Source organism: Arvicanthis niloticus, chromosome 5 (genome assembly GCF_011762505.2).
Source record: "Arvicanthis niloticus isolate mArvNil1 chromosome 5, mArvNil1.pat.X, whole genome shotgun sequence".
Lineage (NCBI taxonomy): Eukaryota > Metazoa > Chordata > Mammalia > Rodentia > Muridae > Arvicanthis > Arvicanthis niloticus.
Window position 1 is genome coordinate 2,382,887 of NC_047662.1, and position 14,254 is coordinate 2,397,140.

Consider the following 14,254-nt stretch of genomic DNA (forward strand, 5'->3'; position numbering starts at 1 on the left):
CTTGTTAGCCCACACTGCCCCAAGCAGCTCTGGTCTGCTGGTCAGGGTTCAACAAGAGAGAGAGTGAGGATGAACTCGAGGAATGGAGACCAGACAGAGTGTGATTCAATCCTGTTTATTCTTCAGTCTCTCTTCTTCTCTCCAAGTCCCAAGTCTTGAGTTCCTAGTCCCTAGTTCCTAGTCCCTAGTACCTCCAAGTTCTAAGTTTCTTCTTCCAAGTGCCAAGTGCCTAATGTCTAACTAACTCCAAGTTGTTCTCTCTAACCTAATTCCTAGTTCCAAGTTGTACTCTCTGAAGTGTCTGATTCTCTGTTACTCCAAATTGTTCTGAACTCTCCTGTCTGCCTCTCGCCTATTATATGTCTCACTTCTAAACCACGCCTCTAAGTCACACCTTTAATCATGCCCTTAGGTCTTGTCTCTAAATCTGATCTCTAAGTCACGCCCTTAAGCCACACACCTTTAAGTCTCACACACCCAAGGGAAAATCCTGGATATCTAAAACAAGATGTTATCAGAGTGTGCTCAGCTGTTGCAGGCTGATGTAATCAAGTCTCTTGTCAGGGTATATGGCTCAAGATGGCTGCAAGGATGATAGCTGCCTTCTGTCCGCTCCCCACAAGTGACATCTTATTTCTGTACAGAAAAGAGGTCCCAGTGATCCTTGGGAAGTATAAGGGACTTCTCTGTGGAGCCTGCTGAATAGGTGGGCACACAGGTCAAAGGTAACTGCAGTGGCACTGGCTTCTTCCTGCCTGTGTTGCTGGGTTTGAGGTGGTGTCTATGGTTTGGTTCAGGCCTAAAGTTACAGGGGCATCTCATGCTACCTATGGATCCTCTCAGAACCTGGCCATCATCTTTTGCTTCAGAGAAATAAGGGTCAGTAGGTTTTCTTTCTCATGGTGTGGTTATTATTTGCAGGATATCAAGGAACAAATTGCAGCCAGTGTGGGACAAGCTCTTGTTCATTCTCTGAGTGCCCACTGAGAGCATCCTGGGTCCCATTAACTTGACATAGCAACCTGAAGCTGTTGGTAATAGCAATGTTTTCAGGGACAGGAACCTGGGCCCAGAGAAGCTTGGTAATCTTTTTAGAATCTTGTAGCTAACACATACCAGCCTTGAACCCACACTGCTGCCAATGCTGGGGAGGGTCATGGCTCTTTGGTTTGGACTCAGGTCTCTTGTTCCAGGACCAGCGTTGTCTAGGAATAGAGCTAATGCCCCTCTGAGGGCTCAGCCACAGACCTGTCCTACTTCAGGACAGTCAGACACAGATGCACACACTCATGTTGGGTTTGGCTGCCAGGCCCAAGTCTCAAGAGAATAAATAGTTTTACAGCCTGCCAGGGCAGAGTGGGGATGTCAATCTCCTCTGGAACACATCCACTGTGCTAAATATTTGAGTAAAGCTTGAATTATTCACATTATAGAGACATGCTGTCTAAGAACGGACAAAGCTAGTGACTGGGAAGTGGTAGGCAGTTAACAGAGTCAGAAGTGGGAGGTACATATGTCGCTGAGGAGTCAGAGAGAGAGAGAGAGAGAGAGAGAGAGAGAGAGAGAGAGAGAGAGGGGTCTGTGAGGCAGAGTAGGAGTTCTCACCTTGGCCACGATCTGCGAGGTATTAAGGATGCTGTGTGAGGGAGACATCTCTGCTCTGGGGCTGAGGGGGTCAAGGCGGAAGCTGTAGATCCTGTCTCCTGGCCACCCTCATGCCAAAGAGCAGTGTGTCAGAGGTGGGACTCCAGGTCAGTGCTGAGCATCACAGGCCACTGTCTGGAGCTGCTGCTTCACAGGCTGCTGGAGGTTGGAACAGTGCTCAGACCCTACAGCCCCTGCTCCTGCAGGCTTCCCAGTGTTTGGGGTAGTCCTCGAGAAGGGCTCTGTCTGGTCCCACCTTGGGTCTTCCCATCAGACACTGGCTAGAACACAGACACCAGCTGACTCTCACAGTCCCCCTGAGATTCCAGAAGAGGCCGAGCCCGGGTCCTGACTCTCTTTCTCACAAAAAGTAGCCATCAGACTGTCAATTGGGGTGGAGTCCGAGTTGTGAGTGGTGGTGGAGAAGCAGCAGGAGCTGACAGAGGAGTGTGGAGAGCAGAGGTGGCACAGCAGGTTTGAGGGGCTGCCGAGCCCATCCCTGTAGAGCCGCTGTGGCCCCCAACTGCTCCTGGCTCCAGCCCTTTGCTTGATGAGGTCTTGTGTGAGGATGAACACCATGTGGTGGTCCAGTGTGTGTGTGTGTGTGTGTGTGTGTGTGTGTGTGTGAGAGAGAGAGAGAGAGAGAGAGAGAGAGAGAGAGAGAGAGAGAGAAAGAGAGAACTCAGTCTTGGACATAACATCATGGTTGTCATAGCCTAATGCTCATACAGACCTGTTGCAGTGGGGGTGAAGGGTGGGGGATGGGGTATGCCAAGATGTGGGTAGCAGGGAGTGGCATCATCGAAAGGTAATCTTGCTCGATGCCCACCTTAAACTGATGTTATTTCCAGTTCCTGTGACCAACATGTACCTGTGAAGTGTATGTCACGTGACTGGAATCTCTGCAGGACCATCTATAGGGAGGGTTGGCAGTCCCTGCAGTGGACTGTGATGTGAAGGACAGGCATGTCAGAGTATGGGTTACCACATTGTCCTGCTCTGCATATCCTGACCCCTGATTACCACACCAGCCCTTCTGGATGGCTTCATCCCTCCTACATCATAGCTGTGTGATTTCTCTAGTCCCAGACAGCTGGCCTTGGCCCTTTTGCTCTCCATGGATAGAACTGTGTGTTGTCAAGGATAGGCTCTTCCTTGCTGGACCTTGGCAGCTCTTATAACCTTTGCCTTCAGCTGCAGTGGAGAGAGTGGCAGAGGGAAGTACCCTCCAGTGTCACAGCTCTGTGGCCTCAGTCACTGGGACCTTAGCCCACACTGACATCAGCTGTAGCTTTCCTGTAGGTGTAGGAAGTTGGGGTTACCCAATTCTGGGCAGCAGCATGAGAGCTCCTGACGTTGGGATGTCTAAGACTGTTGGCCTTTAAAACTATTGCCACCACTGTCATCGTTGCTGTGGTGGCTGACATGGTGACCTCTTCTCTCTACTCTTGGTCCCTACTGTTGGTCACCGGCTACACTGCTGCTGACATGGAAGATCTCTGCGGTGTCAAAGTTGTCTGTTCTTCTTCCACAGCTCCTCCTTTTCCATGGCTCTGCCGCCGTTACCCTGTTTTCAGGGCTGAAGCTGCTGCTTTGTTTGTGTTGACAGCTCAGCCCAGATCACTAAAAGCAGGCAAGAGAATAACGTCTCTCATGAGAATCCTTTCCTTGGGCCTAATATAACATGTTAATAATGCAGCAAAAAAAGATATCTCTGAGGCAGTGTAAAGTTAGCCAAACAGCCTGCTTACATAGTTAAGAAAGGGTGTTTGTACCAATCACAGCTGATCTTCATGCAAATGAAGGCTTGTAGCTCCACCAATCACAGCAGTCTTCTATGCAGATAAAGACTTGCAGTTCCACCAACCACAGCAGTCTTTTATGCAAATGAAGGCTTCTGTTCACACTAATGATACATTGTCTTCTTTGTACCCATTCCAGCAGTCCCTCTGCTGGGCCATCAGGGAAGTGCTCCCACTGTGACCCTGGTGGGCATGGTTACAGAGTCTGGTGGACACAGCTGGAACAGTCCTGCTGAGGGTTGCCCCTTCAGGAGCCAGAGCTGTGCTAAGGTAGCAAGTAGCTGCAATTGTTGTGGAATTGTTGAACAATAGCCTCCTCGAGGCATCTGTAGCATGTCCAGTGTGGTAGTGTTAGCACTAGGCTTTGTCTGGCTGGCTACTTGACAGATGGTCCTTCATTAAGGCAGCCAGGGCACCAAGGAGGAGGGTCCAACAGCTGCCAATTCTGGAGACCTCATTGCTCAAATTTTTGCTTATTTACATAAAAGTAAATGCTGATAATGAGAAATTACGTCTTAACACTGGTGTTGTTTTCAGTAGTACTTGACAGTGCTTTAACAACACTGATCCCTGGTTAGCACCTCAGGGAGAGGCAGGGCCCAGTCGGTCCAAACTGCATAGTCTAAGGAAACCTTAACCTCTGCCAGGAGAAGGGTGTGGATGCAAAGCATCCTGTGTCCCCAGCCTTGCCTGCTCTCCCTCTGTGCTAGGTGTGGGTCTCAGGCTCCACCTAGATATGGTGGCTCCTTCTAAAAGCAAAGGGTGTCCGAGAAATGAGAGGAAGATGTGTCTTCTCCTCTGGAGCTGCCACAGAGAAGGCTGAGTGTGCATCATCAGTGTCAGTAGGAGAATAGTGGACACACATGTCTGCAGGGGTGAGGTGCTGGGGAATGGAACTCTTGCCTCTAGAGTGGGCTGCAGCTCCGACAAAGAGCCATCAGGATAGCATGCTGATCTGGCAGAGCTACTTAATTCAATGTCTTGTCTTCTTAAAGGTAGAATACTTGCTATTGTGTTTGCTTTCCCTCACCAATGTCATCACACAGCAGACAAGAGGCAGGGTGGCTCCCCCACACTCATGCCCTCCAGATGGCTCACACACAACCCCCATATCCAGGGCCAGCTCTACTGAGCCGCCTTGGGGAGGTACAGGGCCTGTTCTCCAGAGTGCTACAGCTGATGGGGGGTGGGGCTAGCGTTCTCATGACTCCAGGGTTGGGTCTCCCACCTGGCACAGATGGTGACAGGTGAGGAGGGATGGGGAGGAGGGAGGATAGGAAAGGGAGGAGGGAGAAAGGAGGAGGGTATCTCTCCTTCGTCCATGCCACTGAATGGCAGAAGAATGGTAGGGCCAACATCTATCCTCTGAGCTGGCTCACTTGCACAGGAGCCTGTGGGTCTTCTCTCCTGAGTATGGCGGCCAGATAGGGGTTGGGTCAGCAATCCTGCTTTCATGTCTGTAGGCTTAGATTTTTCAAAACCTACTTTTAGTAGGTAGGTTTTGAATAATAAGTCAAGTCTATGTGTTGTCCAGTCTCTGTGTTATCGATCATTTGGGCTACCCCTTTTGAAGCTGATATGAGACAGTCTCTGAGAGTTAACCCCCCGGGCTTATTTGCTTTGTGAAGACATTCTTGTCTGTTGATAAGAGGTTTTCCCAGATCAGATCTAACTTTTGTAAGTTTTGTTGGTATCCATAGTTTTTCATTCCCTATAGATAAATAAGCACAATCATGCTCCCACCTTAAAACTATTGCAGGTTATTCTAATGTCAACCCATCCTTATAGCATATTGATTAGCCTAGGTCCTCGGGTTTTTCGATAACCCAGTGTCTCTCAGCTGCTCTTGTTTCCTTTTCACCAGCATTAAGAAAATTGAGTTAATAATGCATTATTTAGTCTGTCCCTGGGGGGTTTTACTCTCTCTCTTTGATTAATAAGAATCTCTTTGAAGGTACAATTGGTGTTTTCTATAACTGCTTCTCTTCTGGGATTGTGTGGCATACCAGTGACATGCATTATATTGTAATATGTAAAGAATTGTTTCATTTTATTGGATACATATGCGGGAGCATTACCAGTTTTAATTTGTGCAGGTATGCCTATAATTGCCATTATTTCCAATAAATGTGTAATTAGACAATCAGCCTTTTCAGTTGCCCTTTGAAACCCCAAGTACACGTCAATGATATGGTGTATACACCTTTGTTTTCTAAATTCCAAAAGATGGAAAACACCCAACTGCCAGCTGTCATTTCTTTTGGCACCCCTGGGGTTGCTACCAGCAGGTAACAGATATGGTCATATAAAGAACCCATGGGACTTTTAAAAATTATTTCTTTGTCTTGTTGCCAAGTGATGGAAAATTTTTTTCTTTAATCCTTTCTTGTTAATTTGATGCTTTTCATGAAATTTTGAGGCTTCTAACATAGTTTATATTAGTAATTCATCAGCTTCATCATCTCCTTGAGCTAATGGACCAGACAAACCTGTATGAGACCAAATATGAGTAGTATATAAGGGATAATTTCTACTTCTGATGGCCCGTTGGAATTGTGTAAATAGCAAAGTTAATTCTGAGTTATCAGGTACAAATTCAGCATCTCTATATGCAAAATGACTTTCTGCAAACAAAGAATCAGTGATTGTGTTGAGATTCAGGATAATCTAATAACACCACAAGGATTGCACGTAATTCTGATTTTTGAACTGAGGTATATGGACTTGCGAGCACCCTGCTTACTCTATCTGATTTATCACCTGCCACCCCCATCTTGTTTGCATCCGTATAAAATATTGATGCCTCTGGAATTGGTGTTCTCTTTACTGTATGTGGAAGAATCCAATTAGTTCTTTTTACAAACTGTATATATGTTTGCTTTTTGGTTGTTCGTTATTGATTTCACCCAAGTAGTTACTACAAGCCCTCTGTCAATCTCCCAACATATTTCGCTTCCCCTTTTCATCTTGCAGTTCGTTCCTGGGCTCAGACTTCAGGCCTGAACCCTGTTGTTTTCCCATTGGCTCTTTTTTATTTCCCAAGCACTTCTACCTCTGTTTGCAAACTCTCTACACACTTAGCCAACCCACAATCTTCTCTAACGTAAGAGAATTATCAGCTTTCCTTCCAATCTTTTTCAAAAGAGTGTACATGAAAACCACGAAACAAAACCAAGCCCCCGCCCCTCCAGGAACAAGGTAGCAGCCTACCCAGCAGCTGGAGCTGCTATTTTGCCAACCTCCTTAAAGAAGATTGCTAACCCCTCATAACCTGACCTTTCCTCTCCCACATTCAAAGTAGAATTACCCAGCATGCCTAAGCCCCATTGGGTGCCACCTGTAGGCTTAGATTTTTCAAAACCTACTTTAAAAAAACCAAAAAAACAAAAAAACCCAAAAAACAAAAAAACTTACTGTAGCTATCTTCAGACACACCAGAAGAGGGCATCGGATCCCATTACAGATGGTTGTGAGCCACCATGTGGATTGCTGGGAATTGAACTCAGGACCTCTGGGAGAACAATCAGTGCTCTTAACCTCTGAGCCATCTCTCCAGCTCCCTCAAAACCTACTTTCAATAAGGTTTCTCAACTGCTTCAACCCTCCTTCTAGCCCACTGTCCAATGTTAGGGGAGAAAAGATGGTAAATCGTACAAGGGGGTGTGGACCTGTTTAGAAGTAGTTCTATGGGGTGGTTCCAATCTCCAGTTGCCAGGATACCAGTAGTCCAGTTCAGTAGTGTCAGGATAGCAAACACAAAGCAGAAGTAGTGTCATGGCTCAGCAGAAACAGCCAAGCCTCCACCATATTAGCAAGAGTTAGCAGGAATGACCGCGACCATCAGGGACAACAGGAGAAATTCTCTGTTGTGTCTCTCTCAATGAAGCAAAGATCAACAAACATATAAGACCAAAGAAAGCACTGTCCACTGGTCCCATTTATACTCTTCCCAGACCTGTCCTCCCATAGATCTCGCCTCAGCAAAACACCACGTGAGTCTGCATCCCATGATATATCCAGAAGCTTCCCCTTCACATGTCCCCAGGGCCACCTTTCCCACCAACAAGTGAGGGGTGGGGCCAATTCTACACAGCCCTCAGACATCAACACGTGTCAGGGCAGCAACCCAGACCAGGGACGTCTGCCTGGCCTTTGGTGGTAATAGACCCCTGCTGCTGCAGGGTCACAAACCCAGATGTGGCTCTCGGTGGCAGCATGTGCCAGGACCCAGCCATGGTCCCAGGTGGCATCACAGCTACTCACACCAGGCTGTTCCTCATTACCTCGAGTCTCCAGTTCTGCCTTTTTTCACTCTGCCCACATCCTTCTGTTTCTCTTTCTATTGTATTTATCCACCACTTCATTGCTCTTAGTAATGGTGCCTAGGGTCTCTGGGTGTCTGGGGTCATCTCAGGAGTGGTCTCAGGAGTGCTATGCCTTGCTGGTGCATTATGGTACCAGGCAGGGGTCATCTCAGCCATGGTCTGCCCCTCCTCCCAAGCCTGCATGATGCTAGACTGGTCTCAGGCTACCTCCCTGTCTGGGCCCTATGGCACCAGTCTGGTGGTCATCTTTGGCTTGCTCCTCACTCAATCGACCCCAGCAGCCCTTTGCAAAGATTGTCTTGCCCAGGGTTACTCCTGCGCTGGGCCCATGGTCCCAGGAGAGGTTCTCCCAGTCTCTGGTTTGCTCCCTGTCCTAGAAGCCTGTCCAGCCCTGCCTGGCACTGGACTGTTGGTCATCTCAGGCTTTCTTTTCTCAGGGAGTATTAGGTTACTAATCACTCAGATGTTCAAAGGTCAGAACATTGAGTGTGGATATAGCCCCTCCCCTTTCTGCCAGCTATAGATGCACGGGTGACACAGAAGCCACACCTGCAGGGCCTCTAGGGGCAGGTGTTTTTATTTTGTGTGTATGAGTATTTTATCATAGTGTACATGTGTGTATATGTGTGTGTGTGTGTATGTATGTATGTATGTATGTATGTATGTATGTATGTACAGTAAATGCATGCCTGGTGCCCACAGAGGCCAGAAGAGGGCATTGTGCTCCTTGGAATAGGAGTGGTAGACGATTGTAAGCCACCATGTGCATGCTAGGAATGAACTCTGCGTCTTTCGAGAAAGCAATGCGGGATCCTCACTGCTAAGCCGCCTCTCCAGTCCCTCCCCTTATATTTTGAGACAGGGTCTTCACTTGCTAGTTTCTCTTCTGTCAACCTGACACATGTTAGCGTTACTTGGGAAGACAGAACATCAATTTACGACAAACCTCTATAAGTTTTCCCACTGGTAAGACTGAGGGACGTTTTATTGATTAACGATTGGTGTGGGAATGCCCAGCCCATTGTGGCGGTGCCACCCTTGGTCAGGTGCTCCTTCAGTGTATAAGGGAGCAGCCTGAGGGAGCCATGGGGAGCAAGGCAGTAAGTGGTGCTCCCCCACAGTCTCTGCTTCAGTTCCTGCCCTGGCTTTCCTGGATGATGAACTACACCTTTCAGCTGAAATAAACACTTTCTTCTTTCAAGTTGATTTTGGTCAAGGTGTTTCATCATGGCAATAGAAACCTTTGCTATGATAGGGTCTCCCAGTGAGCTTGGAACACACTGATTTTGGTCGGCTAGAGAGTCATCAAACCACAGTGATCCTGATGACAGGCATGTATTACCATGCCTGTTTTTAAAAATTAATTAATTTGGGCTGGTGAGATGGCTCAGAGGTTAAGAGCGTTGACTGCTCTTCCCGAGGTCCCGAGTTCAATTCCCAGCAACCAGATGATAGTTCACAACCATCTGTAATGAGATATGGTGCCCTCTTCTGGCCTGCAGGCATACATGCAGGCAGAATGCTATATATATAAAATCATCTTAAAAATGATTTAAGAAAATTATTTATTTATTTACCTTTATATCCTGACCACAGTTTTCCCTCCTGTCTTAGTTAGGGTTTTACTGCTGTGAACAAACACCATGACCAAGGTAACTCTTATAAGGACAACATTTAATTGGGGCTGGCTTACAGGTTCATAGGTTCAGTGCATTATCATCAAGGTGGGAACATGGCAGCATCCAGGCAGACATGGTGCAGGTGAAGCTGAGAGTTCTACATCTTCATCTGAAGGCTGCTAGCAGAATATTTTCTTCCAGGCAGCTAGGAGGAGGGTCTTAAAGCCCACACCCAAGTGATACACCTATTCCAACAAGGCCACACCCACCCAACAAGGCCACACCCACCCTGACAAGGCCACACCCACTCCGACAAGGCCACACCTCCTAATAGTGCTACTCTGGAGCCAAACATTCAAACCATCACATCTTTTTTTCCCCAGTCCTTTTCCCCTCCCCAATCCACTCCTTCTCTCTTTCTCTTCAGAAAAGAGGAGCCTCCCATGAGTATCAAGCAGCTTTGTCATATCAAATTGCAGTGAGACTAGGCCTCTCTTATCCTTTTGAGGATAGGTGAGGCAGCCCTATTGGGGGAAAGTGTCCCAAAAGTAGGTGACAGAGTTAGAGACAACCCCTGTGACTGTCTTAGGGTTCCCACATGAAGATCAAGCTACACCCCACGCATGCACTCTGGTTGGCAGTTCAGTCTGTGAGCCCCGATGGCCCAGGTTAGTTGATTCTGCATGTTTTCTTGTGGTGTTCTTAACCTCTCTGCATGCCTGGCTCTTTATAGGGGGTCTGAACTCAGGTTCTTGTGATTGTGTGCTACGCTCTACTGACTAAGCCAATTCCCATGGCCTCATATTTTCTTTATTAAATTAACGGAAAAATCATTAGTGTACTTTATAGTAGGAAGTTGAGGGGGAAAGAGAGAAGCCTCTTTTTCAATCTTATTGGATTGAAAAAAAAAAAACTAATCCAATTGTTTGAGATTCCATTACATTGAAGTGAGCAGCGCCAAGACTGTAAAGAGTTAATTTATTCACTGTTTGAGTCTCACAACAGAGCTGTGGAGGGTGCTTGGTGACCTTGTGGTTGAAACTGATGGCTCTGGTGGCACCAGCTTTTCTATGGCTGCCGAGAGTGGATGTTATTTCCATCTCTGTCTCCTCTTGACCACTTCTGTGTGGAATTTTGAGGGATATGTTTGTACAGCAGCTCATTGTCTGAAAGTTCTGTCTGAGCTACTCATGGCAGGGAAGTGCTGACTTCCTGAAGCTTCTTTTGAGGATGTCAGCTGTGGGAGGAAAACAATTAGGAATGTAAGGAAAGACCAAAGCATTACAGCATTCTACATCAGGAAAGATCTAGCCGCCAGACATGAATATGCCTTCCAGTACAGTGTCTGCGAACACACTACGAGGTGAAAAGAAAGGGGACAAACATGGATCAGTCACTGTGACAGCACAACCAGAGAATGGAAGGGAGGGACATGGAGTCCGAGCCACACAGAGAGAGCCCTCCAGACAGGCACAGCACCTGCCTTTTCCTGTGCACACACCCAAGTCCCAGAAATGGATTGTAACTTCATAAGTGGACAAGTCTCAGTAAGTGTTTAGGAACTAGCAAAATAACTGCATTGTCTAAGCACAAAACGTGAAATCCAGGAGCCCAAGAGATGGATCAGGAACTAAGATTGCTTGTTGTTTTTGCAGAGGATCTGGGTTAGATTTCTAGCATCCATATGGCAGCTTAAAATCACCTGTCGCAACTCCAGTTTCAGGGGGATCTGATGCCCTCTCCTGGCTCCTTCAGGCAATAGGGACACACACACACACACACACACACACACACACACACACACACACACAGAGAGAGAGAGAGAGAGAGAGAGCACATGGTGTACATGTAGGCTAACATTTATGCACACAAAATAAAAAATAAATAAATCTTTAAAAAAATGAAACTCAACCCAAGAAAAGAACAGTTTTTTAAAGAATTGGCTTTTGAGAAACAGAAAATTTTATCAATAAAATTGTTTTTTAAATAAACAAACACTTGGTTTTAAGGGAAAGAAGAAACACATGAAACATGTGATAATAAAATGGGATTTTTTTTATTGGCTCACTCAGTGAGGCAGCCGAAGCAGAGACCGATGGCTGTAAACACACTGGTCAGGAAAACAAAGAGGAAGTGACAGGAGCTGAGCAGTTAAGAGGCAGAGCTGGAGGGAGAGCCAGCTCCCCACCTTAACTCTGGTCATATCACATGCACAGCCAAGTGCGGAGAAAGAATGAATGCATGCACCCTCACTTCCTTGTGTTCAAGTCCACTTTACCAAGTCTAACAACATTCAACATCTTCCGCCTAGGGAATAGTGACGCCCACAGTGGGCAACTCTTCCTAGGGAATAGTGATGCCCACAGTGGGCAAGTCTTCTTCCCACATCAATTTACAATCAAGGCAATCCTCTGTAGTCATGCAGGAGACGACCCTGGCCTAGGAAATTCCTCTTTGAGACTCTCCCCAGGTGGTTTTAGATTCTGTCAAGCTGACAATTAAAGCTATTACACATAATCATGGCGACAGCTACATTTCTGTGTGAATTTCCACGAGGATAAGCACCAAATCATGGCGGCATCTGTTTGTACAAAGACATGGAGCCCTCAACTCTCCACAATACATCCATTTTGAACCTGACAGGACACCAGACACACAGCTGGATCCTAGGTGGGTAGGAAAAATAAAGTTAAAAGAAAATGGAGGAGGGACTCGTAGTGCTCATGACTAGGAATGTCTTCAACCAAATTCAAAGGCATTTGTTTGCCACAAGGAAGCAATAGGTGCATTTCATAGTTTACATCTATTCAGTGAAAGACAAAAAGGACCACAGGACACAGCCGAGCACTCGAGAAATGGTGTCTGCAGTTAAACACTGAAGGGGAGCAATACATATGGCATGCGATTAGCAGAAGCGAGGAGAGAACCCTCTCTAGAAACCGAGGGTGAGGTGTGGACTGTTGATGGCACAGTAGAGAGGCTGCTGTCACATGAGGAGAAGCCAATAAGCATTACTGGTCACATGGTCATGAACCAGGCTGCAGACGCCTCCAAAGCTGGGTGAGCCACAGGAGAGGTCTTGTCAGTAAGACCATCATCAGTGTGGCGGATATGATCACAGAACCCTGGGATGTTTTCACACACACGAGTTGTGTTATGTGACTCAGAGACACAGCTGTGGGGCAGGAGACCATGGGGGGTGGAGCTGGTATGTGGGTAGCACTAACGCCCTTCTGAGGTGTGCCATCAGTGGGGATGTACCCAGGGGAAATATGGCTGCTGTGGTGTGCAGAGAACCCAGGCGAGGTCTGCCTGTGTTGTCATCCAGCGTGGATGTGAGCTCAGATGCCAGTGTTAGAGAAAGATTGTGTGGAGTAGGCTACATGACACACTCCTGATACACAACCCACAAGTGTACAGTTGAGACCAGAACCCCAGGATGTGAGAAATTAGAAATGGAAAAATACCATACAGCCATTGAACAGGAGCATGTCTCAGGGGACAGGGTGATGTAGGCACAGGAGCATGTCTCAGGGGACAGGGGGACATTCCACAGGAGAATGTCTCGGAGGACAAGGTGACATTACACAGAGCATGTCTCAGCGGACGGGAGACATTGCACAGAAGCATGTCTCAGGGACAGGGGAACATTGCACAGGAGAATGTCTTGGGGGACAGGAGGACATTCCACAGGAGAATGTCTCAGAGGACAACGTGACATTGCACAGGAGAATGTCTCAGAGGACAACGTGACATTGCACAGGAGAATGTCCTCAGGGGACAACGTGACATTGCACAGGAGAATGTCTCAGAGCACAGGGTGACATTGCACAGGAGCATGTCTCAGAGCACAGGGTGACTGACATTGCACAGGAGAATGTCCTCAGGGGATGACCTGAGAGTGGCACAAGGAACAGAAGCAGGGAGTGCTTTTCTGGAGAGTGAGCTGGCACCTTTGGCAAGGATGTGATAAAGACAAACCAAGAGATGGATGACCTTCACCCTCTGCATCTGAAGTCTCAAGACAGAGAAGTCCACTATCAGGAAAACAAACACACAAACAACAACAACAAACCCAAAGTAGAGGGCTGGCAAGGTGGCGCCTCAGATAAAGGACAAACAACTCTTTTAAAAGGACCCAAGCTGGGTCTCACCACTGGTGTCAAGTGACTCACAACCTCCAACGGTGTAGCACCAGAGTAGTCTGGCGCCCTCCTCTGGCCTCTGAAGACATTGCACCCATGTTCACACACACACACACACACACACACACACACACACACACGTAATTAAAAATACCATAAATCTTACAAAAGAGAGAACAAAGGGTCCGAAATAGGCTGTCAAGGTTGTTAAGGGGTTAATTTACACCGAACAAACATATTTTTGACAACGGGTAATTATGTAACTATCACACTTCACATTGTATATTTCTTGAATGGTTTACAAGGCAGCCACAGGACTTCACAGATATGGCAGGAACACGGGGAGGTGCAGGGGGATTGGAGGGTTGGAGTCCTGGTTAAATGAGGCACTGCCTTGGTGTGGCATGTTTCTGTAGATGATGGCACAGCCTTAATCCTGCAGACCTTTGTGAATGTGAACCATTCACAAAGGGCCACCCAGCCCCTACCACGTCCATGTTCTCAGCTCCATGTCCTCATGGGGTGGCTTTGACATGGTCACCCTGGGTCTGTTGGCTTCTTGGCCTGTGAGCAGGCCACCCCAATGGCACCCACAATCCTTGACCCTTTCGTAGACATGGCCAGCAAGGGTGGTAAGTTGACACCTGGCTTCGGAGGAGTTCCTAGAATAAGCATTCTAATTCTTAGTCTAATCCTTAACAAGAGCACACGAGACCCAT

At 47.3% G+C, this 14,254-nt stretch overlaps 1 non-coding gene across 1 annotated transcript; it reads right to left on the reverse strand.

The window, feature by feature from the left end:
• Positions 1 to 8,210: 8,210 nt before the first annotated feature.
• Positions 8,211 to 8,342, reverse strand: LOC117709711 (small nucleolar RNA SNORA17). The gene has a single exon (XR_004606953.1). It is a non-coding gene; the product is annotated as a small nucleolar RNA SNORA17 (small nucleolar RNA).
• Positions 8,343 to 14,254: the final 5,912 nt, after the last annotated feature.